Here is an 18990-nt window from a genome sequence, read left to right on the forward strand (position 1 = left end):
AGCTGGAAATGAACTCAGCCTGGCCCCTAGAGTTACATGAGTTCCTTGGGAATTCTTTCAGGTGGTTTTCAATAGGCCATTACTATGGAATTTGTATTTTTTTGAGAACATGTTACTTTGGAGTTTTGTGTTGCTTTTATTTCTGAATGAAATTTGCCCATATGGAGATAGTTTGTTGACTGAGCTTTCCTTTACTTCTTCTTTATTCAACTTTCTTCTTTCAGCAGGGGTGTTCACAGTGTCCACAGCAGAGTTGGGGTGTTTATTTCCTCTTTGGTATTTGGACTGCAGCCTCTATCCCAAGTCTCTGCTTCTTTGCTGCACTCTGGTACTGCCAGCACTTTGGTCAAGGAGCTTGAAACAAGTTTGCTCTGGCTGTGTGCACTGATCCTGCCGTAAGGACAGAGAAGGAACTGGAGAGTCCTTGTCAGGTAGCTTTGGGGTTCTTCTGAGTTCTAAAGGAGTGAATAACCTGGGTCTCCCCCAATCCTCTGTGCTCAATGGAGCATCCCTTGTGGGGAGCATGCTAAAAGAGTCCAAAGGGAAGAAAAGAGGCTATGAGGAGGTGGGAGGCCCTGGCAAGCAGCCACTGGGAGTCTTGATGGAGGGGGCTTATGAAAGGAAGCACAGACAATCATGGACTAATGCAAATGCTACTGAGGAAGAAGGAAACAGGAGGCCAAAGTCTGCCTTTATGCATGTGGAGTTCTTATGGATCTGGTTAACATTTAAAAGAAACCATGCAGCGATTCCAACTCTAGTGAACTACCTTTAGAGATATGCAAATGTAGTAATGAAGCACTTCAAGCTATTGCTAATCTTTATTTTAAAAAAAATAAAAGAAAAATCCAACCACATATGTTGCCTTGGTGGAGTTAACTAAAATAAAAGTGTCTTTGCAAGTGACAGAAGCACTTTGCTAGTGTTCCAATCGGTTAACACTGATTCTCTTTTACCAATCAGAAGGTCTTATTATCAGATACAAATTTTCCAAATTAGGAAAATATTATTTAAATGTGTTTGATATGAGTGGATAAGACGGCTCAGCAAGTAAAGGCACTTCCCACACACGACTGGCAACCTGAGTCCAGTTCCCATAACTCACTTAAAAGGTGGAAGAAAAGAGAGTCAGCTCCACTTGGCTGTCCTCTGGCCTCCACATGGGCACCATGACACATCCACCCACACAACTGTTTGTGTGTGTTACCTGATGAACATATAGAGTGGGACGAAGGGTGAAGATTTTTAAAAAAGCTCTTTGGTGTGTGCTGAAGAAAATAATCAAAATTATTACAGGAGGAAGAAGGCTATCACTGTTTGTCACTGTCATTTGTGGGGTGGCATGGAAAGACACAAAAGTGCACAGTGGTTTAAGGCTGCTGTACATGATGGCTAAGATCTGTTGAGGCCACAACCTGACAGCATTTTAGGTGCCCTCTGCTTAGTCAACAGACAATGCTTGAGACTTACAACGGCACTAAAGCCTGAAATGCAGTACAAAAGACCCTGCTCAGGCCCGGAGAACCTCAGCATCAGTGCTATGCTCACTCACTGTTTACGGCATCACTGTGGTTCACAACAACCTTCTTTCTAAGCCTCCAGATGTGAAAAGTGGATGCCTTCCAAAGAGCCTGTTTCTAAAGAAAATTTATGATTCCTATACCAGAATGTATGTGTGAATTTTCATAGAATAATCTGGATTTGACCATCACTGATCTATATACTCAAATTTTACCAATATACCCAAGTCACTCTAGAAATATACACTAAAAATAATGAGCCTTAAAAAATATAGCAGGCCTTGCTAGTGCCATAACCTAAGCAGAGGAAGAGCCAAGAATAGGACAAAAGCCTGACAACAACGGGGCATGACAGCTTGTAGAGTGGATACGAATTAACTGTGGTGGCAGGTTCATGGTTGTGTGTTTTTCTAAAACTCAGAAATAGTGAAGTGTATCTTGTCTTCACTTAAATCAGTAAGTTTTCAAAGAACATAAAAAGGGAATGAGAAAAATGGCTCAGCAATTGGATAAGAGTACTGCTCTTTTCGAGGACCTAAGTTCAGTTCCCAGCACCCACATTGGGCACCTCACAACTGTCTTTAATTCCAGCTCTAAGGGATCCAATAACCTCTTCTGGCATCTGTAGATACCTGCAGTTATATGTAAGTGCCCTCATACACACATACATATAATTAAAAATAAAATAAATCTTTTTTTAAGGATGTGGATAGAGAGTTCACTAGAGTTCTTAAAGTTTGTAAGAATGACCAGGGGATATGTTCCCCTTTAAGACAAAGAAATAACTGAAGAATAAGATGGAGGTGTGGAACTGACAACAAAGTGGAAAGAACATTACTGCTACATATGTATAGGGGCCTAGGACCAGTCCATGCGTGGTCTTCGGTTGGTGGTTCAGTCTCTGTGAGCCCACACAGACCCAGGTTAGCTGCCTCTGTAGGACTTCTTGTGGAGTCCTTGACCTCTCCGGCCCCCTCAGTCATTCCCCAACTCCCTGAGCATGACTCCCTGAGCTCTGTCTAATGTGTGGCTGTGGGTCTCCGCATCTGCGTCCATCAGCTGCTGGGAAGACCTCTTAGAAGTTATGCTAGGCTCCTGTCTGCAAGCGTACAGAGTAGCACTGACAGTGTCTGGGTTCCGTTCTCTCCCATAGGACGGGTCTCAAGTAGGGCCAATCTTTGGTTGGCCAAAAAGTTGTTTTGTTTTTGTTTTTGTTTTTGTTTTTGAATCCTCCTCAGCTATTTTTTTTTCAATGTCTGAAACTTTGAAAGTCATCCTTAGTTACTAACAACGTGGAATTCTCATTAAGTTGCTGTTCAGACTATAAACTGTTAAACTTCCTAGAGGTTTTTCATTATAAAAAAAAAGTTTAATGCAAAATTCTATCCTACTTCTAAGAATTATCCAATAAATATATGAAATCATTAAGTATTTAAGATTATACACTACAAAATAATTATAGTTAGACCAAAACAACCTAAATACTAATAGGAGCCTTAAGTAGTTCTGCTCTCTGCACACGCTGTAAAAATATAAGAAAGCCCTTTATGTGCTACTGTAGAAAACGCCCCGTGTCTGGCAGGCTGGTAAGCTCCTGTAATCTCAGCCACCTCAGAAGCGAAAGCAAGAGGATCACAACTTAACAAGCCAGCCCTGGCACTTACAAGACACTTTCTAAAAAAAATTTTTTTTTAATTTAGGGACAAAGAGAAAGCTGGAAATATAGCACAGTAAAAAAAAGCACTGACTTAGCATATGCCAGAAAAAGAAAGATAAGATCTTCAATATGTAGTACATGAAAATGTAAATATATAATAGCAGAATAGAATGTTACCATTTGTGGATACTATAGTACACTATATATCACATTTGTTTATACTATATTATCATTTAATCATCTAGAATCCACAGAAAAACTGTTGTGATTGATAATTCTGCCTATGTGGTGGAGCAGGCCTTTAACCCCCACACTCAGAAAGATGGCAAGTTCAAGGCAAGTTTGGTTTACACAGTCAGTGCCAGGGCAACCAGAATTACATGTCTCAATGGAGTTTTAAGTGGGGGAGAGAACATAAAATTGAGTGAGTAGAGAGATGGGGGGCAGTCTGAGAAGAGTTGGGTAAGGGGAATACATGGATTAAAATGCAAATTTTTAAAGAATTTCAAAAGTATTTTAAAAATCTGTGGTAAATTACACATGAAAACAAAATGTACCACATTACTCATTTCTAAGAGTATAGCTCAATGTCATCTTTTCCCAGAATTACTTTCCCCATTTTCCTCCTAGGCCCTGGTAACCACAGCTCTTCTTCCTGTGTATATGCATCTTACTACTGTTCTTTCCTCCACAGAAGAATCATAAAGCATTTCCCGACGTTTCAAGGTTCATCTGTGTTGTAGCATGCATCAGGAATAAATACTCCATCATATATACAGGCATGCACAGTGTGTGCGTGCATGTGTGTATGTGTTGGTCTATCTTTTCATCCACTGATGAATATTAGGGCTACTTTTGCCTTTTGATTGTTGAGAACAAACTTTGATTGTGGCGTACAAGTACCTTATCAAGGTCTCGCTTTTGACCCTTTTGAGTACACATCCATAAGTACAACTGGTGGGCCATGTGGCAATTCTATTTCTAATAATGTTAACAACACCATGGAGGGGCTAGAGAGATATCTCAGCAGTTAAGATCACTTGCTGCTCTTCTAGATGTCCTGAGTTCAATACTCAGCACCCACAGGGCAGTTCACACTCATCTATAACAGTAGTCCTATAGGATCCAATGCCCTCTTCTCGAGTGCAGATGTACGGTCAGACAAACATCCATATGCAGAAGTTAAATAAGTAAATCTTTAGGGCCAGGTGTGGGAGGGCACACCTTTAATCTCAGCACTTTGGGAAGGAGAGGCAAGAGGATCTCTATGAGTTTGAGACCAGCCTGACGTACATATTGAGTCCCAAGACAACAACGTCAGACTATTGTGTACAGTGGCTACACTATTGCATATTACTACCCATAGTACACAAAGTTTCCAGTTTCTCCACATTACTTTCAACAGAGATTTGCTATTGTGTTGACAACACTACTCCACTGATGCCACTATGGTTTTGATTTTCATTCCCTTAATAGTTAGAGCTCCCTCTGGTTTTATCAAAAGGACATACACGCTAACATCTAGAGCGCCTATTAGCCAAAGATGAGATACTTTAGTCATTAAAAAAAAGTAAAACTGACTAATGTACACTAAGTAAATGCTCTGAGTTCATAATGACACTGAAAACATCACCGTATCGAGCACCACCAAAGATAACTAGGGTACTCATTACTCTAAAAAATGGTATTTAAAAAGCAAAAATTAAATATATATCCTGCTTGTCCCATAACAATATTTACTTTAGGATAGACATGTTCCTTGTTGACTAAAGAAAGTTCTCTGGTTGAAGAATATTAGGCCACTGTGATACACACCTACCACAGAACTCAGCGAGCCGAAGTACAAGAGCTCAAGGCTAGCCTGGGCAGAATAAGTAAAAGAATACTGGCCAATAAAGGAGGAAAAAAGGAATCATAGATAATAGGAGAAAATCAGTATTTTTGCAAAGCCTGGTAAAGTAACTGTTTTCGATGATGTTCATAAATGACTGAACCCATTAAATACAATACCAACAGGGACTTGTTACAATGGAGGTTAGACTCCCCACTCGAACCCTCTGATCCCTCACAGTGAAACAAGCAAACGCTGCATCCTTCCTCCTGTGATGTGACACAACAAGGAACACATGACACTTTTTAGGAACTGTCCACGCCCCAAACACTGGACTCAAATCCGATTAAGACCCTAAAGATGCATTAATAACAGTGCTGCTGCTGTATTTAGTGATATCCATTTAAAATATAAAATTCAACTTCTCTCTCCATTATAGTACCCCTACTTCAAAGGGCTCAAAAGTTACATGCAGTCATTATACAATACAGATAAAGAGCATTTGCATAATTGCATAGTGCTGCTCTGTAGCTAAATTCCATTTACAAGAACTCAGGGTGGGCTAAGCAACAAGTAAAATAACACAAGACAGTTTAGAAAGTGAACAGTAAAAGAAAGAGAGGGGAAAACAACTCTAGATTTAAAAGAACAAACTTATGTGCTGGAGAGATGGCTCAGCACTATCTGCCCTTCCAGAGGTCCTGAGTTCAATTGCCAGCAACAACATGGTGGCTCACAACCATCTGTAATAGAATCTAATGCCCTCTTCTGGTATGCATGAAGACAGCATACTCATATACATAACAATAAATAAATCTTTTTAAAAACTTAAAATATGCAATATCCAAAAAAGGAAAATTTATACACATAGTAAGCAGATCAAGGTCGTGGAGGTGACTCGGCCTGTAGAGAGCTTGCTGTGCAAACGTGAGGATCAGGGCTCAGATGTGCACGCAGAGCACAAGTGACAGCCACCTGAGCCTAGAGGCCTAAACAGGGAACCCCCACAACAAGCAGCTAGGCAGGCTTCAAAACAGCAAGTTCCAAGCTCAGTAAGAGACCCTCCCTCAGTCTATAAGGTGGAGAGTAGGTAAGGAAGATACCTGAGGTCAACGTCCAGCCTCCACATGTACATGCTTCCAACCCCAAGCTCCTGAAACAACGACTCATGAGACTCAATTATTATTTTACAAATGCCTAGGCTCTTTTGTGACTAGATCATAACTTAAAATAATCCATTTATACCAATCTACAATCTGTCACAAGGTTGGCTATCTGGGCTCAGGCACCATGCATCCATCTTTCTCACATCTTGGTGGCTCAATCCCACACGCCTGGCTCTATCCCAGAATCCCCTCTGCCTGCCAGAAGTCCCACCTATTTCCTGCCTTACCGATAAGGCATACTTTTTTTTTAATTGACAGGTGTTACATCCATACAATACACAAGAGATTCCTTCTATAGTGCACACACACTTGAGCCCACACATGTGTGAACACAATGTATACATACATACATGCATGCATATGGGGAAGAAGAGAACAAGCAAACCCTGGTTGCCTAAGTCTAGAGGAGGTCCAGGTATTGAAAACAGATGGGTGAGGGGAATTTATGGGGACGTGGTAAGGTTTGAAAAATAGAGGGGCTAGGGGAGACAGCTCAGTTGGTAAAGTGCTTGCCATGACACCATGAGGATCTGAGTTTAAGCTCCAGAAGTCATCAAAATCTGGGCATTGTGGCACTGTGCTAAAGAAATAGAAACAGGCAGGTCCCTGGTGTTCACCGGCAAGCCAGCCTAGACTAACTGGTAAGCCTTGGCGCCAGACAGAGACTCTGTTTGATAAAACAAGATGGACAAACCCTAAGGAATTACACTGCAAGGTGACTGACTTCTATCTTACACACACACACACACACACACACACACACACACACACACACACGAGGGGGAGGAATCAGGAGGGAAAATGGATTGTGGTGATGGTAACCCAATTACACAAGTTTCCTAAAATCACAAATTTGTCTTACACAAAGCAAAGAACTACAATATGTGGATTGTGTTTGTGCCAGATTCTCTAAAACTAATTCTAAAACAATACTTCAAGATAGTCTGATTGTGCCTTGAATAATAATAAAATTGTTATTTTTATTGGAGACAAGTGACACAATTGTCCATGGTTTTAGAGGTGCTTCTGAAACATGGACTATCTCAGACATATTTCAATTTTCCACAGCAGAGGGAAACAGCAGTAAGTGAGCCAAACCATGATACCCATTGCACCTGGGTGATATGGGACTTCATTATACTATTTTCTCTGTGTTTCTGATTGAATTTTTCTATGATTAAAAAATCAATGGCTACTGTGACACCCATAAATCCAGTCAACACTGATTTCTGCGATTCCATAACATTGCCAACAAGTAACACTCCACATCACCATTTAAGTGAGTTTCCATTTTTTAAATGAGTTTAAGTCTCAAAGTAAAAGTGAAATTTTTACCTTTAAGTCACCATTTGAAACTTTAAAATAATCTGTCTGGAGATATCTCAGAAAACTGGGAATATGGCTTCAAGACCCAACTATTCCACTCCTTGGAATATACCCAGAAGACGCTCCAGCATACAACAGAGGCATATGCTCAACCATGTTCATAGTGGCCTTATTCATAATAGCCAGAACATGGAAACAGCCGAAGTGTCCCTCAGTAGAAGAATAAATAAAGAAACTGTGGTACATTTACACTACGGAATACTACTCAGCTATTAAAAACAAAGAATTTCCGAAATATGTGGACAAATAGATTGAACTAGAAATGATCATAATGAGTGAGCTAACCCAAAAGCAGAGAGACTCAAATAGTATATACTCACTTATAACTGGACACTAGCCCAAGGGGCATGTCTCATGGAAGTCTTCACTTACCAGGAAAGTGGAATAGAGGCGAGGACATCCTTAAGTGAGAGAAATATAGGAGATAGGGAAATAGATGGATCCAGAGGGTCCTAGAAACCTACAAGAAGAACACTATGATGGGTGGATCTGGGCCCAGGGGTTCTGCTCGATCTATGGCACCAACCAAGGACAATACATGCAGTCATCATCAAACCCCTACTCAGATCTAGCCAAGGGACAGGATATTCTCCACAGTTAAGTGGAGAATGGGGACTGACTTTCACACGAACTCTGGTGCCCCATATTTGGCCATGTCCCCTTGATGTGGAGACCCGATGGCACGCAGAGGAAGGATAGCAGGCTATCAACAAGAGACTTGATACCCTAGCAGCATATTCAAGGGGAGGAGGTCCCCCTCAGTCACAGTCATAGGGAAAGGGAATGGGGTGAAAGCGGGAGGGAGGGAGGAATGGGAGGATGCACGGGATGGGCTAGCAATTGAGATGTAATATGAATTATTTTATTTTTCAATAAAAAATTTTCTGTTAAAATGAAAATAAAATAAAATAAAATAAAATAAAAACCAAAAAGAAAAAAAAAAGAAACTTAAAAACACAGACCTTAAATATACAAACCTTCTCTGTCTTTGGGTTCCTTTTGGGGGGTTCCCTTCATACTAGCTCAATCTACTCTGTATTGATCACACACTTTATGCTGCAACAGTTATGAACTAAGTCCTTCAGGACTCATCTAAGCTAAACATACCTCACACCAGTGCAAGATATACAAGCCTTTTCAACTGATTTTTCTTTGTGCACATCTGCAGGCTTACCATACACATCTGCATGAGGAACCCAAAACCATGGTCCAAATTGTAACTTAAGCAGCAGCACATTTGACAGGGTCTACAGGGCTTTGACAGATCGCCTATGTTATAATCCCCAGGGAACTGAGGGTGCCCTAGGGAGAGCACGACACTGATTTCAGTTCAGGGTTAGAAAAGCTACAAGTGTTAGGAAGACATTTTCCTAAAACATGCACTTTACCTCAGATCACTGTTTCTCTCCTCTTGCACAGTACAAATCCCTCATATATGCACTCCAAATGACCAAGTTGTAGCCCCAACACTCATGTGCAGCCTTGCATTGTCATTACTATAGACAAAATCACTGGGGCATGGACTTGGGGAGCGATACACAGAAAGAACTGGCTGCCACATTTGAAATGCACATTCCTCTCAATGCATAGCCTCAATAATTAAAATATTCTTTATGCGTCCCCTTATCCCCATTCTTTAAAAGCCTTCATATGAAAATGTAGATAGAAATATGGAGCGATGGCTCAGAGGTTAAGAACATGTGATGCTCTTCCAGAGGACCAGGGTTCAATTCCCAGCAATCACTTGGCACTCACATCTGTTTCTAACTCCACTTCCAGGGGCTCTGGCATCCTCTTCTGGCCTCTGCTGGTACCAGGAATATATGTGGTATACAGACAGATGGCAGGAAAACACTTAATACATATAAAATAAAATCTAAAGAGAGAGAGAGAAAGATGGGCAGAAAAGCTCCTACTCACGGAGCTCTCCTCACATGCCCTCAATGCCCCATACTTTGCTTATTCAACAACTAAGGCAGACAGAAAGCTCCCATAGAGTGCAGCAAGAAGCTGAGCCACCTGATCCTCTACCTCTCTGGCCTGGAATGCTTTGAGTCGCACTGTCCAGAAACAACTTTCTGAAGCTACTCACACACAGTAGCCGCTGAACACAGGTAGGTTTTAAGCACTTAAAATATGAATATTGTGGAGCTGGAGAGACAGCTTTGCCAGTGACAGGGGTTCAATCCCCGACACCCACAGGACAGCTCATTGTCACCTGTGGCTCCAGCGCCAGGGGTTCTGACACCCTCCTCTCCCTCTGCCAGCATCAGGCAGACGTGCATGTAGGCAAGACACCTGTATGCACAAAATAAAAACAGTATTTCTTTTTTTCAAATGTATATTGTGACTTGGAAACTTTTCTATTTATGTTTATATACTTATATTTGTGTGTGCATATATGTACAGGCGTGTGTGTGTGTGTGTGTGTGTGTGTGTGTGTGTGTGTGTGTGAGTGTGCGCGCGCGCACTCATGTCAGAGGTTAGCATCAGGTATCTTCAATTGCTCTGCACCTGATTTTTTGAGACTGGGTTTCTCATTGAATTCAGCTAGACTGGCTGCATCTAGATTAGCGCGTCACTTGGTTCACAGGTGGACACCTCTGTGCCTGATTCTTCATGTGATGCTGGGATCTGAACTCAGAGCTTCATACTTGTGTGGTGAGCCTTTACCATGTCCAAGCTTGTTTTTATTATTTATTTATTTATTTATTTTAGTCTGCTGCGTGGCCAAGGATAACCTTAATATCCTGATCCTCCTGCCTCCACCTCCCAAGTGCTTGGGTTACAGGCATGTGCCACCATGCCAGGTTGAGCTTTAACTTTTATTTAACTTAAAATTAAAAGATAAAGTCAAGTGACACTGGCTATACAGTGCAGCAATAGGTGAAAGTGCATTTGTTGTGCATTCACTCAAAAGAGGGGTTTTGTAATAAAAACAATGTTTTTCTAGCAAACGCACAACTGCAAACCGCAAGCAGCCCCAAATTCCACCATACACCTCGGCGAACCTCTACCTAGGTAGGATGCACAGAGCCTCAGTGTGCTTTATACTTTGACTATCAATTACATTTATATTCACTTCCCACCACAATGATAAAAGGCAATCACAGAGTTTAAAGTAGGAAAATGAATTAGGGAAGTTGCCTTACAGCTCTGTTGGAAAGAAATCCGGTATTACTTGTTCCTTCTTCTGTGACATAACTGTGTATCTACTCTGCCAAACTAAAATCTAGTAGACTACTGAGATAATGGAACAAACCAAGTTAATGTCTGCAATTACATGTAGACATTATAATTATAATATAATTATAGTAATTTAGGTACCAAACACCAATCTTCCCTGAGAATTAGAGATAACCACTTCATATACAGCTATAGATATAGAACCAAACTGACAAACCCAGCTAAATTAAAAGACAACAGATTCTTTTAAATGCTCCAAATGTAAAAAAAAAAAAAAAAACAGAATACAGCCAGACGTGGTGGCGCAAGACTTTGATTCCAGCACTCAGGAAACAGAAGCAGATGGATCTCTGTGAGCTGGAGGCCAGCCTTGTTGACACAGCAAGCTGCAGGACAGCCAAGGCTACACAGAGAGGCTCTGGATCAAAAAAACAAAACAATAATAATTAAGAAGAAGAAGAGCCAGGCATGGTGGCGCACGCCTTTAATCCCAGCGGCTTGGAAGGCAGAGGCAGGTGGATCACCGTGAGTTTGAGACCAGCCTGGTCTACAAAGTGAGTCCAGGACAGCAGTCAAGGCTACACAGAGAAACCCTGTCTCGAAAAACCAAAATAATTAATTAAGAAGAACTATATACAGGAGAAATAGAGTCAGACTAGTATTTTTAAGCTGTTTGTTTGTTTGTTTTTGTTTTTTCAAGGGCTTTACTGTATAGCCCTGGCTGACCTGGAACTCGCTCTGTAGACCAGGCTGGCCTCAAACTCACAGTGATCCACCTGCCTCTGCCTCTCAAGTGATTGTATTAAAGGTGTGTGCCACCACCGCCCAGCTGACAGACTGGATTTTTATGTAAACTTTGGGACTGGTGATGTAGTCTAGTGGCTAAAGGTGTTTGCTGTCAAGCCTGATGACCTCAGCTCAACGTCTAGGGCCCACATGACGGAAGAACAAAACAAGTTCTCCTCTGGTTTCCACACATGCACTATGGCCATGTGAACCCACACATATTTCACAGACAAAATGAATAAAATGTAGCAACAATCTTAATGTAAATTTTGGAACTGTTTCCATCATCACTTTCACTTCATAAAGCTAGTTTATGTTTTTCATTATTTTACCCCATTATGTCATGAGTCGTGTCAAATACAGAGATTTTTTTTTTTTTTTAAATCAAACCCAGATCATGATTCAGGCTAGTAGACTCTGATAATACAGCCCAAAGATTTCTTCCCTAATGGCTTTAGCAGTAATGCTCTCTCCCAAAGACGGCTTTCCTCCTCCTGCTCAGCTTCATTTACATCAGATCCCAGCAATGAGTCTTCCTACTGATGCAGGACATTAAATAATACTTTAAGAAATAGTATTTGGTTCTTGCATGCACAAAATGTGATGCTTTGCCAACAGAGAGACTATAAATGGAAGTTCCCAAAGAGACGCGGCAACTTCTAAGGGCGATTGATTAATCAGAACTTCAATGATGTAGAGAAACTGCATGTTTCATTCAAGTCCAGGGCCACGTTAACTTGGGCTATCTTTCATTTCCTTAACTGTCATTATTGCCCACCTCGTATTGACCTAACAGCTTCATGTCTATTAGGTAAATCCTTTGGAATATACAAACAGACGCCTACCTTCCATCAACCCAAAGCCAAGACTACCATGTGACAGACCTGTGGCCTGGTTCAGAACCCCCCCCCCCCACTTTGCTGTAACCCACCAACCTGATGTTCCCACCAATGCATTTACAAAGTGTATCTGTTTGTGATCCTTTGTTCTCTTACCGTAAAAACTTCATGCTGGGGCTGGAGAGATGGCTCAGAGGTTAAGAGCACTGTCTGCTCTTCCAGAGGTGCTGAGTTCAATTCCGAGCACCCATATGGTGACTCACTACCATCTATAATGTGATCTGGTGCCCTCTTCTGGTGTGCAGGTGTATATGCGGCAGAACATTATAAACATAATAAATAAATCTAAAAAAAAAAAAAAAAAAACTTCATGCAACTATTGCCACATTGGAACATGGAATTTAACCTAAATCTGTATTCCCAGGCCACAGTTATTCATATTTGGCTCCATAATAAATAAATACTCTCTATACTTTTTAAACAGAAAAGTCGTTGTTAACTAAAGGGGAACTGTTTAACTAATGAAGCATGCAAAACTTGTCATGACATGGAGATAAATCAGGAAAGGGGGTAGCTCCAAGCTGATATGGGAATGTTCGAGGGGCTAAAAACAAAACAAAACAAAAATCAAAAACCAGCTCAGAAGCCAAGAGGGCTTTGCTGCTCTTACAGAGGATCTGGGTTTGGGTCCCAGTACCCATATCATCAGGGTTACAATGTAAGTCCCATTCCATAGGATCCAATACCCTCCTCTGGCCTGCACACATGCAGTTCCCCCCTTCTTCTCCCCCCACCACCCCCATCTCTCTCTCTCTCTCTTACATGAGATAAATGTTTTAGATGTTTTAGAAGTGCAACTCCACAAATGTGGTGTGTCCTGCCCCTTCTCTCCACATTTCCCTTAGTGACCACTTGTTCTAACGTCTATGTGACTAACCAGAGGAGTAGATTAGCAGTCATCTTCCTGTGTGGCACATCTATCTAACATCTAGCAGAATTTACAAAGTAGAAGTCGAACCTCACGTGAAAATATTTCACCTTACATAAACTTGCCTCAATGCCTCATGGTAATGAGATAAGCAGCCCATATTTGGTGTGATTTTTACAGGCCTGGGGACATGGCTCAGTCGGTAAAGTGCCTGCCACACGATCTCCTGCATCTACATGGAAAGCAATGCCATGCCTGTGATTCTGGCACTGGGAGACAGAGGCAGGTGGATCTCTGGAGCTTGCTGGCCAAGCTAGTTCCAGGTTCAAATACCCTGTCTCAAAAAATAAGGTGATAAAGTGACAAAGACAACTGAAATCCACATGCATGTGCAAACACTCATGCACACACAGACACACACACACATTTTTTGTTTTTACTTTTACTTGGCAAGTTGTTTGATCGCTCTTTTTTCTGATACCTAGTGTCAGTCAATATTACAGTCCTTTCATACCACCCCGGTGTCATTTATTCAACAGATTATTTCTTACCATGCATTGAGGCTGAAAAGTAAGTGGCCAACACCCACAAACTGAGATGAGCCCTGGATCTGATCCCCCCACCCCCAAACTCATTGCTTCTTTATGTTCCAGGATAGACTTTCATCTGTTACCGTAGAGCCCCAGCCATTTCACCACTTCATCTTAGGCCTGTCCTCAAGGTCACCCCGCTAACTGTTCCAGGAAAAGAACCACCCTAGGCCTGAGCCAACCAGAAGACAGCAGGAAAGTACATAAGGTCCCCAGATGGTAAGCATTTCGAGGTCAGGTTTGACCAATTCCAAGTGCCAACCCAACCTTGCTAAGTGTCAGCCAATCCCGTAACTGCGCGGAACCCAGAATCTGTTTCCAGCACTCCCTTAGGACTTTCTTCCTCCTTCCCTTAGCATCCCCGTTTCCCCCTTGGGACATGCACTCCATATCCTCCAGGCCCCAAATGGCTGCCGCAGCAGACACACAGAGCTATCTTCAGAGCTAGGAAGAAGCAGAAGCCAGACCTGGAGCTCAAAGCGAGGAACAGAGGGATGGGTAAGAGGGGGTGGGGCAGGGGTGGGGCAGGGGGGTGTTCTGTTAACAAGGGCTGGGGAGAGGGCCTGTGGGAAAGCCGGGAGATACAAGTAACTCCACTCTGTCACCTGTCAGCCTGAGGAAGTCAATCCCTAGGGGACCTGCTGTGGTTTTAGTACTGCAGACAAGCTCTCTTTAAAGATGAGGCCCCAGGAAAGGAGGGAACCACACCCAGTACACAGAATACTATCTTGTGAGAAATGTCGGCACCAGGATCATCACACTGTCAATACTGGCTAATCAGGGACTACAGTTTGTTTGGCAAAGCATGCTGCATTTCTTCTGAGTCTCCAACATCTCAAAGCAGCAACAAAACCAAACTTTCTCTACAAGAAAAAGAAAAACCTGCCTTACTGAGAAGTGTTCTTGCTATCTGATGTCAATTTAACACAAGCTAAATTCATCTGAAAAAAAATGGAACCTCAATCGAGAAATTGCCTCCATAAGATCAAGCTGTAGGATAGCCTTAGCGATATCTTCGTTTCCTTTTTCTTTTAAGACATAGTCTCTCTTCCAAGCCCTGTCTGTCCTGGAACTCATTATATAGACTAGGCTGGCCTTGAACCAGCCTCTGTCTCCCAAGCTCTGGGCTTTAAGGAGTACACCAGGACACTGGGCCATTCTCTGAACTAGTGGTTGGTGTAGGATGCCCAGGCCATTGTGGGTAGTACTACCCCTGGGCTTGGGGTCCTGGGTGTTATAAGAAAGCAGGCTGAGCAAGACAACAGCAGCACTTTTCCATGGCCTTTGTCTGCATCAGTTCCTGCCTCCCGGTCCTCAACCAGTTTGAGTTCTGCCTTGGCTTCCCTGGTGGATTGTGCTTTAGGATACGTAAAACAAATAAATCCTTTTCTCCAAGTTGCTTTTGTTTGTGTTGTTTTATCACAGCAACAGTAACCCGAACTCAGACAAGAATCAATAATCTTTTGTTTGTTTGTTTGTTTGTTTGTTGTTTTGTTTTTCGAGACAGGGTTTCTCTGTGTAGCCTTGGCTGTCCTGGACTCGATTTGTAGACCAGGCTGGCCTTGAACTCACAGGGATCCACCTGCCTCTGCCTCCCAAGTTCTGGGATTAAAGGCATGCATCACCACTGCCTGGCAAGAATCAATAATCTCTTAACCTGTGTTCTGAGTAAACCCTACCTAAGTTATCCTTTGGAGTTCTGCCTAAAGGGAAAATTCTCACCGTAACTTCAAATCTGAGATGTCTCAGAGCATATAAACAGTTCTCAGAGAAGCTGCTGGGCTTAAAATGAAAATGACGCTCTTAAGTCTTCCATCGGGGAACTCTCAGATAGATGGTTTCCTGGCAAGTGTGCGTTCCTCCCTCTATTGTGGGAAACAATCTAGTCACTGGAGTTTCCAAGAGTGGCATATTAACTCTTCCAACATACCAGGGCACCATTTACTAAATTACCTTTTTGACGATACTGCATGGTCCCCAGCCCTTTGGAAAGGGTAATTAGCCTCCCACGGAGGACTAGCTTATCTGAAGTGAGCACTGTGCTCACCACAAGCCATGGATGATCTTTCTGTGAGAATGAAAGCGTGTTACTTGCTGTCAGGAGTGATTCTTTTTACCTTGGTTATCACGCAGTTCATAGCCATGTCCCCTCCCTGCCCCTGCCTATGTATCCTGCCTAGTTTGCTTTCTATTGCTGCGATAAAGACTATGACTCAAAACCAACCTGGAGAGGAAAGGGATTATTTGGGGTCCATGTCCTAATCACAGTTCGTCATTGAGGGAAGCGAAGGCAGATGCTCAAGCAGGAACCTGAACTAAAAACTGAAGCAGACTCCTGCCCTGCGTGTCTGTTCTGAGGAACAGTAGGCAGTGTTCTCTCACACTGCGCGCCTCTGCCTCACAGAAGACTGGATGGACATGGCCAAGGGCCCTCTTAGGCCTCAGAACTTCCCTTCCAGCTGGGAACTAAAGGCTGACAAAGATTATCACTTTAAAGTAGGGAATGATGAAAATGAGCACCGGCCATCATTAAGAAGAGCCAGTTTAAGGGCAAGGCCAAAAGACGAACTACACATCCTAGTGGCAGAAGCAATGAACTAAGAAGGTGGTCCAGTTACAGTAACAGTGGCAACTTTGAAAATCATCTCTGCAACCAATAGTTTCACTTGGGAGCTTTGAAATTACACCAGCTGAGGTCTTAAGGTTGAAGTGTGGCTCAGGGCCTGTGCACATCAGTGGACACCTAGTAGCTGCAGAGAAGATGCAGAGTCAGAAGATGAAGAAGAGGAGGATGTAAAACCCTTAAGCATGTCTGGAAAGCGATCTGCCCCTGAAGGTTCCACAGAAAAAAAGTGAAACTTGATGAAGATGATGAAGAAGCTGAGTGAAGAAATCTGCACAAGATATGCCAGCAAAAATGCACAAAAATGGAAAAACCAAAATGGAAAAGACCACCAACACCAAGATCAAAGGGTCAAAGGTCCTTTAAAAAACAGAAAAAAAAACTCATAAAACACCAAACAAAACAAAACAAAAAAACTGGTTCTGTAGAAGACATTAAGTCAAACATGCAAACATGTATAGAAATAGGTGTTTCTCTTCCCAAAGTGGAAGCCAAGGTCATTAATTCCATGAAGAATTGCTTCCGGATGACTGGCCAGGAGGCTACTCGAGCTCGCTGGCAGCAGAAGTCTCTTTAAGGAATGGTTTAAACAGATTGAAATACTCTGTCTTATGCATCCTCTAACAGTTGATATCTGGCCGTCCCTTTGATAATGTAAAGTGAGAACTTTCCCTACTGTGTTTGATAAATGCTGTCCAGGTTCAGTTGAGAAGAATGTGTTGTCTAAAATGCCTGTTTAGTTTTCTAGGAGGGACCGCCACCCTTAACTTGATTTTAAGTATGTACGGAATGTTATGATAGGATAGTAATAGTGGCGGCCAGATATGGAAATGCTAGGGAGACAAAAATATACATGTGAAACAAAGTCAATACTTTAATAAAGTTTTTTTAAAAAAATGAAGCAGAGACCATGAAAGAATACTATTGGCTTGCTCCTCATGGTTCTCTTCATTTGCCTCTCCATCTGCTTTCTTATACAACCCAGGATCACCTGCATGGGGGTCGTACGACCCACAGTGGGCTATGGCCTTCCTCAACAATTATTAATCAAGACAATGACCCACCCGCTTGTCTACAATGTGATCTGATAAAGACATTTTCTCAATTGAAGTTCCCCCTCACTAGATGACTAGCTTGTGTCAAGTTCACACACACACACACACACACACACACACACCTGCAAATCAGTACCAAGTTAAATATGCTGGGAACTTTAATACCAACAGTAGGTAAGGATGCACATAAGCACTATATTAGGCTAGGCTATAAATCACTACTAAAGGAGTCTAGAAAATGACCCTGATCATTAGAGACCAAATTTAGTTAAAGTTTCCATATTTAAGAAGATAGATTATATGTGTGGATATGCATAAACATCTGTATATACTTTATAGATCTAAACATGAGACCCAGAAACAGTGGAGCAAGACGGGCAAGGACATTCTAATGGGCACCCGCTGTCCTGTAAAACTTCCTCCTTCAGGACGCCTGGCCCAGGGATTCACTCCCTGATGGTGGTCTGCTTCTTTGGGTTCCTGTTGCATTTAAGATTTGGATCAGAGCGCTTAATGATTGATCAACCCATTAAAAATTGCCACTAAAAAATTAGGTTTAATTATATTTTTGCTCCTTTAGAATTTGGATGTCATATATTTCTCTTGCACCCTACCTTTGTGCCTTGTTAATAAGCACAAAATTGTTATTGATTTGTAAGCATAAAAAATGTTAGATGAGAAAACTGAGGATATCTGTCATGAAGAAAATAAGACTGTGGTTAGAAATGAACTCTGCTCACTGAATACCCACGTGTGGCTAAAGGGACAATAGCTCACTCTAGCATGTGGCTCTGGCAGGCTTTGCCCTTCTCCCCCATTCCTTCTACCTTGCCTTTTTTTAAAAAAGCAAGCAAACAAACAAACAAAACAAAACAAAAATTAGGTATCGTTCCTAAAGCTAGCCACCAAGGGCTTTTCCTTTATTTGGCCACTTCCTCCCCCTGAGGCTGACTACCAAGGTCCAGGTATCAAAGTATTGAAGTCCAGCAATCAAAAGCCCCTTTTGACTACTCTGATTAATAATGCCCAATTAAAATTAAACATCTCTCCAACCAATGCCTGGCCCAACCCCAGACACACCCCATGGAGAGAACCAACCCCTGACACTCTTAAGGATACTCTGCTATGCTTGTAAACAGGAGCCTAGCAGAGTACTCCTGAGAGGCTCCATCCAGCAGTGGATCAAAACAGATGCTGAAACTCACAGCCAAAAATTGGGTGAAGCATAGGGGGTCTTGTGAAAAAGTGGGGGAAAAGAGAAAATGACCTGGAGGTGACAGGACCTCTACAAGAAGACCAATAGAGCCAACTAGCCAGGACCTTGAGGGGCCTGCTAAGACTGAGGCTCAAACCAAAGACCTTGCGTGGACTGAACATAGGACCCCTGTAAAGATGCAGCTGACAAGTAGCTCAGGCTTCATGT

General features: G+C 42.2%; 1 pseudogene across 1 annotated transcript; it reads left to right on the forward strand.

The window, feature by feature from the left end:
- Nucleotides 1-13489: 13489 nt before the first annotated feature.
- On the forward strand, nucleotides 13490-17089 carry LOC311608841 (nucleophosmin-like; annotated as a pseudogene). The gene is made up of 2 exons: nucleotides 13490-13501; nucleotides 16257-17089. The product of its transcript is annotated as a nucleophosmin-like (transcript).
- The last annotated feature ends 1901 nt before the right edge of the window (nucleotides 17090-18990 follow it).

The sequence above is a fragment of the Acomys minous genome, assembly GCF_964271855.1.
Source record: "Acomys minous genome assembly, chromosome: 11".
NCBI classification, from domain to species: Eukaryota; Metazoa; Chordata; class Mammalia; order Rodentia; family Muridae; genus Acomys; species Acomys minous.